This window comes from Microtus pennsylvanicus, chromosome 11 (genome assembly GCF_037038515.1).
Source record: "Microtus pennsylvanicus isolate mMicPen1 chromosome 11, mMicPen1.hap1, whole genome shotgun sequence".
Taxonomy (NCBI): domain Eukaryota; kingdom Metazoa; phylum Chordata; class Mammalia; order Rodentia; family Cricetidae; genus Microtus; species Microtus pennsylvanicus.
This window is the reverse complement of record NC_134589.1, coordinates 21,962,923-21,970,220: the sequence shown is the minus strand read 5'-3', so window position 1 is coordinate 21,970,220 and position 7,298 is coordinate 21,962,923.

Below are 7,298 nucleotides of genomic sequence, written 5' to 3'. Positions count from 1 at the left end.
AGGGAGACGATGAAGTCCCACAGGTTGTCCTCTGATCGCCATGTCCCCGCCTTGGCACAGGTGCCACACAAATAAAAGTAAATAAAATGTGATGTAATTTTAAAATTAAGCTTCAAATGGGGTCACGAGACTATGAAATAGGGTGCACTCCAAACTAGGACCCCTTCTTACTTCAAGTCCCACCATATCATAGAGAAACGGAGCAGGAGAAGGGTCACTAAGTGTGTGTGTGTGTGTGTGTGTGTGCCCGTGTGCGCACATGGGGGCAGGGTGGAGGACGGTAATAACACTCCAGGGAGAAACAGACAAAAGAACAGCAATTCCATTAAAGATTAAATGTTGATATAAAGAACCTTTGGGAGGCTTGGGGGCGGGGACATCAGGCATTAGATGGAAAGAAAGGGGGCAGCAAGCCCTTTGATAGTGAACCAGGCTGGTTGGTTAGCTATCGGAAAGAACTCCAGACAGGCCAAGATATCAAGAAGTCATAGATATTTCCTCCTGTGGTTGCTGAGGTGACTGCTGCTGTGGCCGTACCACGAACCCAGGGTCCTAGAGATGCTCATTCATTCAGCACAAGTACTGAGCACCAGCTGTATGCGAGGGGCCAAGTTAGTCTGGCTGCACAGAAAATCAAATGTATCCTAACTCTCAGAAAGTTTACAGAGCGACAAGAGTTCCCAGCTTGTGTGGGTGGGAGTTGAGTGAGTGGCTGTTTAGAAAAGGATTTCCTGAACACACACACAGACGCACGCACGCACACATGCATGCACAAGTGCTGATGGGCTAAAATAACTCCAGCTGAAGGTATCCTAACAGTGTCTTTGACCACAGTTCCCCAGCAGGGAAAAGAATGGGACTTAAGTTGTTCTCTTCCATCCGGTAAGTCTTCCTGGAAGGGGCAGGAAGATAGCAACATCCCAGAACTAGTTGCAGCTACACATGCCAAGTTGCCCAGGACCACTCCCCTTTGCTGTTTCCCCTGAGACCCCGCCCCCTCCAGTTTACCTGGGAATCTTGATCTCCACCTAAACCCGCCCCCACCTGCCTACTTGCCCCCCTTCACGGAAAGCAGTGATCAGCCCAGAGCTCAGGAAGAGCTCACCATCTCAAGCTGCTGCCTCTGCCAGGGTTCCACCCTCCATCCAATCCGCCCACCCAGTCACACACCACTTCTAAACCCTTTGCGAGTTTCCTGCCACCGGTCTCTGCACTTCAGCCAACTGGCAGCAGGGGAGGGCTGTGGAGAGAGTTGTAGTAGCCTAAGTGGAATTGGGGGAAGGGGGTTGGGGCTTCTTAATAAGCTCTGTGTAGCCCCAGAATGCACCCCTGCTTGTCTTCGGCAAGCCACGGCAGGTCTCCAAAGCCAAAGCTAAACTCGCGGGTGGAGGCTCCACTGTGGAAAGCGGCGCCAGCTCCTCCCAGATGGATGAATTTCCTGCGTGTTTCCTAATCTCCTACTATGTGCCTGCCAAACACGGGGGCTTCATCTGCACTCTTTCCTGGAATCAGCCATCTGCGTGAGGGATTTGGTCTCCTGGTGGGGAAGGAGGTATTTAGGAAGAGAGCTGAGCTCCACTGTGACCATGGCCTCCTTTGCAGTTTGAACTTGAAGGAGAGGCCACCAGGCCATTTTACCCAATCTTCTGCTTCCCTTTAAAGGCAAGGATTTTTGTATTTGACAAATCTCCAAAAAAGGCAAATGCCCTTGTCTCCTTTTCCTGACAGCGGTGTTTCTTCTGATGTCTAGCTTCAACTCAAACCCCTGCAGCTTAACCGCACTTCTCTTGCCTGGAGCTCAATAAGACCAAATCCTTGGGCCACCAAGACCAAGACATATCAGACTAATTCAACCTTGCAGCTTTTTGGAGCCTGAGAGTTGGGAGTGATAGGGCATCAACTAGTCCATCTCAAGCTCCCCAGAGAGAGACAGAAGCTGAGGAGAAAGAGGAGGGACTGTGCACCGCAGAGCCTCTTCAAGGCAAAGGGGAACATTCGTCAGTGTCCAGAAGAGCCAGGCCATCTTCCTGCTTATGTCATTTTTCCCTCATGTTCCATAGGCCTCTGGGCCATAGAAGGAGGCAGGAGAGTTTCTGTTCTTTTTTTTTTTCTAATTATTATTGTAGGATACCTGATGGGTGGGTGTGGCATAGCATGCCCCTCAAGCTGAGACAACTTCATGGAGTTGGTTCAACAATTCCTTTTGTTTGTTTGTTGTTTGTTTTTCGAGACACGTTTCTCTGTGTAGCTTTGGAGCCTGTCCTGGCACTTGCTCTGTAGACCAGGCTGGCCTCGAACACACAGAGATCCGCCTGCCTCTGCCTCCCGAGTGCTGGGATTAAAGGTGTGTGCCACCACCACCCAGCTACAATTCCTATTATTTTTATGTGGGTTCTGGGGCTTCAACTCAAGTTGTCAGGCCACACAGGAAGGACCTTTACCCACTGAGTCATTTTACCAGCCTGGGTTTCTGTTCTTCATTTGAACTTAACCTTTATGCTGTGGAGAGAGAGCTCCTGATGGATGACTGTCATTTGGACCTATAGAACACACACACATACATACACACTCACACACATACACACACACTCACATACATACAAACACATACTCACACATATACATACACAAACTCACACATTCATATACATACAAACATACTCACACACACTCACATACACACATACATACACACACTCACATACACACACAAACTCGCACACTCACATACATACTCACATACACACACATTCACTCACACACATATACTCACATACATACACACACACTCACACACATTCACACACACACACACACACACACACAGACCTACTCTTCAGGTAGCCACTTGAAGAAAGGATAATGAAGGTTATCTTTGAATCATGTTCAAAGCCTCTGCCCTGGCTTTCTAACAGTGACAAAGAGAACCAGCTACCAATAGCTGAAGCTTTTCTGTAGATCTGAATCAAAGGCAGTGGTAAAACTCTAAAGGCAGCATGGGCACACTTATCTATCACTTCCGGCACACAGCCATCCTTAGGCCTAGGGAAGAGGCCTTCTGTCCTGGGTCCTACCCTTTAAAAGCCCAGACTTTTCATCCTTGTCCTGGCCTTTCTGGGGTTTGGTTCTCCACCCAGGGCCAAGGAGGGGAGAAGGCTGCACTTTCTCACACACCTTCCGAACCAGGTACCCGAAACCCTGGCATTCCTTGTCCAGCAAGAACTCTGCTTCCAAGTCTATGAATCTTTCACGATGTCTTTTGTCCCAAAGGTCCTGGCACTTGTGGGTGGTAAGCCAAAGAAATTACAAGTTCAGCTGTAGCAAGGTGGAAAGAAGGACACAGCCGGAAATACACACATCGACTTGTCCTCATGCATGTGTAGGGCCGGAAGAGCTTTGTGTGGTGGCCTCAGGCAGAAGGAAGAAAGGTAGATGTCCCAGGGGCTGGGGACGATTCTCCCTGGGGCTATCATGTTCTGACAGAGGGAGAATTCTGAAGTCCTTCCTGGCTTTTGGTGGCCATTGTGGGGTTCCTCTGTGCTGGACTGCTTATCTCGCAGATTGCTCGTATTGATCTGCGAGCCTCGGCAGGTCCTTCCACCTATGTCGAAGGAAGCTGGGGGCAGGGCTAGATTGGGACACTGGCTGCAGAAGGCTTTGGAAGTCTCTGAGCTCCCTGATGGAGGGATCCCCACTTCAGCTAGCACTAGAGCCCTCTGGAGAGGGGGAGAGCACTTTGGGGCCTCGAGGCCTTGAGGCCAGATGCTGCCCACAGCTAGCCCCGTGGGTGTGCTTCCAGCCAAGGAAGGGTCCTAATTACAGAGGTAGCTCCAGCGACAGGCATGACACTTCACAGCAAGGCATGTGGGCGGAATGGAATGCCAAAAAGAAAACAGGGAGACAGGAAAACAGAGATAGGGGAAACAGAAATAGTACCGGCCAGGGCCAGATACCAGAGGTGGGGGAAGGGGAGCCCAGAGGAGTTCTGGACCTGTTTAGAGAATGTCTGTCCTAGGCTGTCCCTCTTAACTACAACAGCCCTTCTAGAATGAAGTCCTAGGACAGCTGCTCCCCTTTAGCCCCAACCCCCACGGGGGAAGTCTCAGGACAGGCTTCTGACATGGGTGTGCTCTGAAGTAGGTCTTGTGTGCACTCCTGAGCAATCGCCTGTAGGTCCCAGTCGAGTAGTTTTTTGGGGGGAAGGGAGGAACCAGTGAGACATTGCCTCCTGAGTCACCCAGCTTCCTGCTCCTGGCTTGGGCGACTCCATGAGCAGACTGGCACAGGTGGGGCCCCACCTGCCCTGCCAGCCTACCTGCCCCTCCCTCCCTCTCCCCTCCCCTCCACAAGCCCTGGGAAATGCCTGCACTAACCAGGAACCCGTCCTACAGAGAGGCCATTGGTCCTGAGCAAGCTCGCACCTGTGCATGTGGTCACGCCTGCTTGTGGGACACACACACACACACACACACTTTTCTCTTCCACCTTGGAGTTCTTGTAACCCCATTCCCAGGTACACATGAGAAAACTGAGGCTAGAGTCAGGAGAGGGGCTAGTCTGTGGTCCCTGAACAGCAAATGAACATCAGGGCTGGGACCATAACCTTTGTCTCCTGCCCCCTGGGTCATCTCCCAAACGGCCTCTGTTTCCAACCCAGGGAAAGTGGGGTTCTGGGGGGACGGAGGAGGAAGCAAGAACAATAATTCAAGCTTGATTTCTGTCATCTGAGGTAAGGCTTTAGGAACACTTTGGGCTTAGAGAACCCAGGTGGAAGGCAGGTAGATGCCTCTGATGTCTAGGGCATCCCCCTCCCCCAGGCTCTATACCAACAACCTAGAACGTATTTCCTCTAAATCCCTCTAAATCACCACCTATGGTACCCAGCGAGCAGAGCCATAGCAAAGAGACCACCATACACACCCCTAGGTCTCAGTGACTCAGGAGGAATTGGGACAAGACTGGAAATCTAGGGCCCGGGCCCTGGGGAATGTGAGAGTTGAGACCCTTGAATATTTCATCAGCACTTCAGCTCCAACCGAAGCAGCAGCCAACTTACAGCTCATGGGTAATTTATGATCCCAACAGAGAACCTGGAAGTCGTGAGGGGGAGGGGCACTGAGAGGGAGACGGGACCAGGCTGTGGACAGGAGCGATGGAGAGAAGCCAGCGGGGACGGGAGTGTGTAAGAGAGGTCAGGGACCTCTCCAAGTTTGAGAACAGCAATATATTAAAAATAAATAACAACACCTCGAAGCTGGAAAGAACTGCTAAAGGTTAAAGTCATAGGACAAGCATTTTCTGACTCCCAGGTGTGACCCCAAGTCTGTGACGAAGTGTATAATCTCATTCTGAGATAACAAAAAAAAAGCAATGGTTCTGTGTGACTGTGAGGCCCTCACACAACCCCCCTGCTCCACACTTGGGCAGGCCAGGGAGAAAAGCCAGACTTCGCCCTTGGACCGGGTGAACCATCCCTTGCCAGCCTCCTCCTCCAGGAAGACCCTAAGAAATTTAGCCAAGTGGTTAAAGGAAAAGGGGGGGAATCAGGCATGGTCACCTCTGACTTTATCTGAGGAATATAACACTACACCCTCTTCGACCTCCTTTTTTTCTAGGCTGGCCCCAAAGTTGCCATGTGGTTGAAGATGATCTTGAACTTTTGATCCTCCTGCCTCCACTCCCAGAGTGCCAAGATTACAGTCCTGTATCATCATCATATCCAGTTTATGTAGTGCTGAGAATGGAACCCCGAGAGCTCTGTGCATGACAGGCGAACTCTGTGAGCTATACCCCCAGCCTCGCAAATTTCTTTCTTTTTAAAGGCGGGCTGGAGAAGATGACCCCAAATGGAAAATGGCAGGTTCTCTGGGCCTCTGCTTTCCTCATAACCTTAGAGAACTCCTCCAGGTGGTTCAGGGACCAAGCATATGCATGTGGAGGGGAGGGCAAACAAGTAAGCATACCCTCCCCTTGCCTCAGTTTCCCTACCTGAGTCATGGGCAGAATAGGTACTCCTATACCAAGGGCTGTTTTAGGGGACCAAAGAGATGCTATCCAGGAGCCCTTGGCGCCAGCTGAGACCCAGGGAGGTAGTGATTATGAGGTGACAGGCCCATAGGCTGGGCCTGGAATTTCAGTTTCTGCTAGGACTGCTTGCTGTGGCTCCCAGCATACTCCCATTGAATCCCGTCATCTTGGGGCTTGATCGTAAAGGGAGCCAGCCAGAGCTGTGTGCTAGCCCAGATCAGATTTGGCTCCAGCCCTGGAGTTTGACCCAGACTCTTAGGGGCTCTGTTTCCCCATCCATGACATCGACATCAGGGCTATCTTCCAGGGCTGACCTTGAAGAGATACTGTAAAAGAGGGCCCGGAGGAAGGCCGGGGTGGGAGAAAAGGATGATGGCCCCAGGGCCCTGTAATCTTTGCTAGCCTGGTAGTTATTAGCTCCAGTCATCTGACATGGAGAAAGGCCCCTTCTTTGTCCCTAGAAGAGACCCTATTTTCAGAGACAGGCAACATCAGATAAGACATTAAAGATTCTTCCTTTTATTTTTAAATTTAAAAGTTGTATTTTGCATACGGATGTTTTGTCTGCAAGTATGTCTGTGCATGCAAAGGACAGAAAGGGACAACAGATCCCCTGAAACGGGAGTTCTAGGTTGTTGTACAGAGCTGCCGTGTGGGTGCTGGGAATCAAACCCAGGTCCTCTGAAAGACCAGCCCGTGCTCGTGACTGTTGAACTGACTGTTGGACCATCTCTTCAGCCAGCTTTCTTTTGGTTTTTTGAGAAAGGGTTTCTCTGTGTAGCTTTGGAACCTGTCCTAGCACTCCCTCTGTAAATCTGTAGACCAGGCTGGCCTCGAACTCACAGAGATCCACCTGCCTCTGCCTCCCGAGTGCTGGGATTAAAGGCGGGCACCATCACTGCCCGGCTAAGTATTCTTTTCAAGGTTGACCCCATTATAGTAGGTTGTCAGTACTCACGTTAATGCCATGAGAGTTGTAATCAGCATCCCACTGCTAAATAACACTAGCTAAAAAAAACCAGTTTCAGGCTAAGAAGGGAATTTATTCCTTTGGAATTTACTGTGATTTGGGGGAGCTGATGTGACTCTCTTTCTTCCGCTGACCAGCACTCTCAGGATGCAGGAGCTGCTATCCTAAGTTCCCCCAACAACTCTGTCCCAGGCCATCTAACATGATATCTAAATCCCATGGACCTGACATCAGAATTCTATTCCTCCCTCTTCCCTTTATCTTTTCTACGTCTTTTCTTCCCCTCTTCTCTTCCCCCACT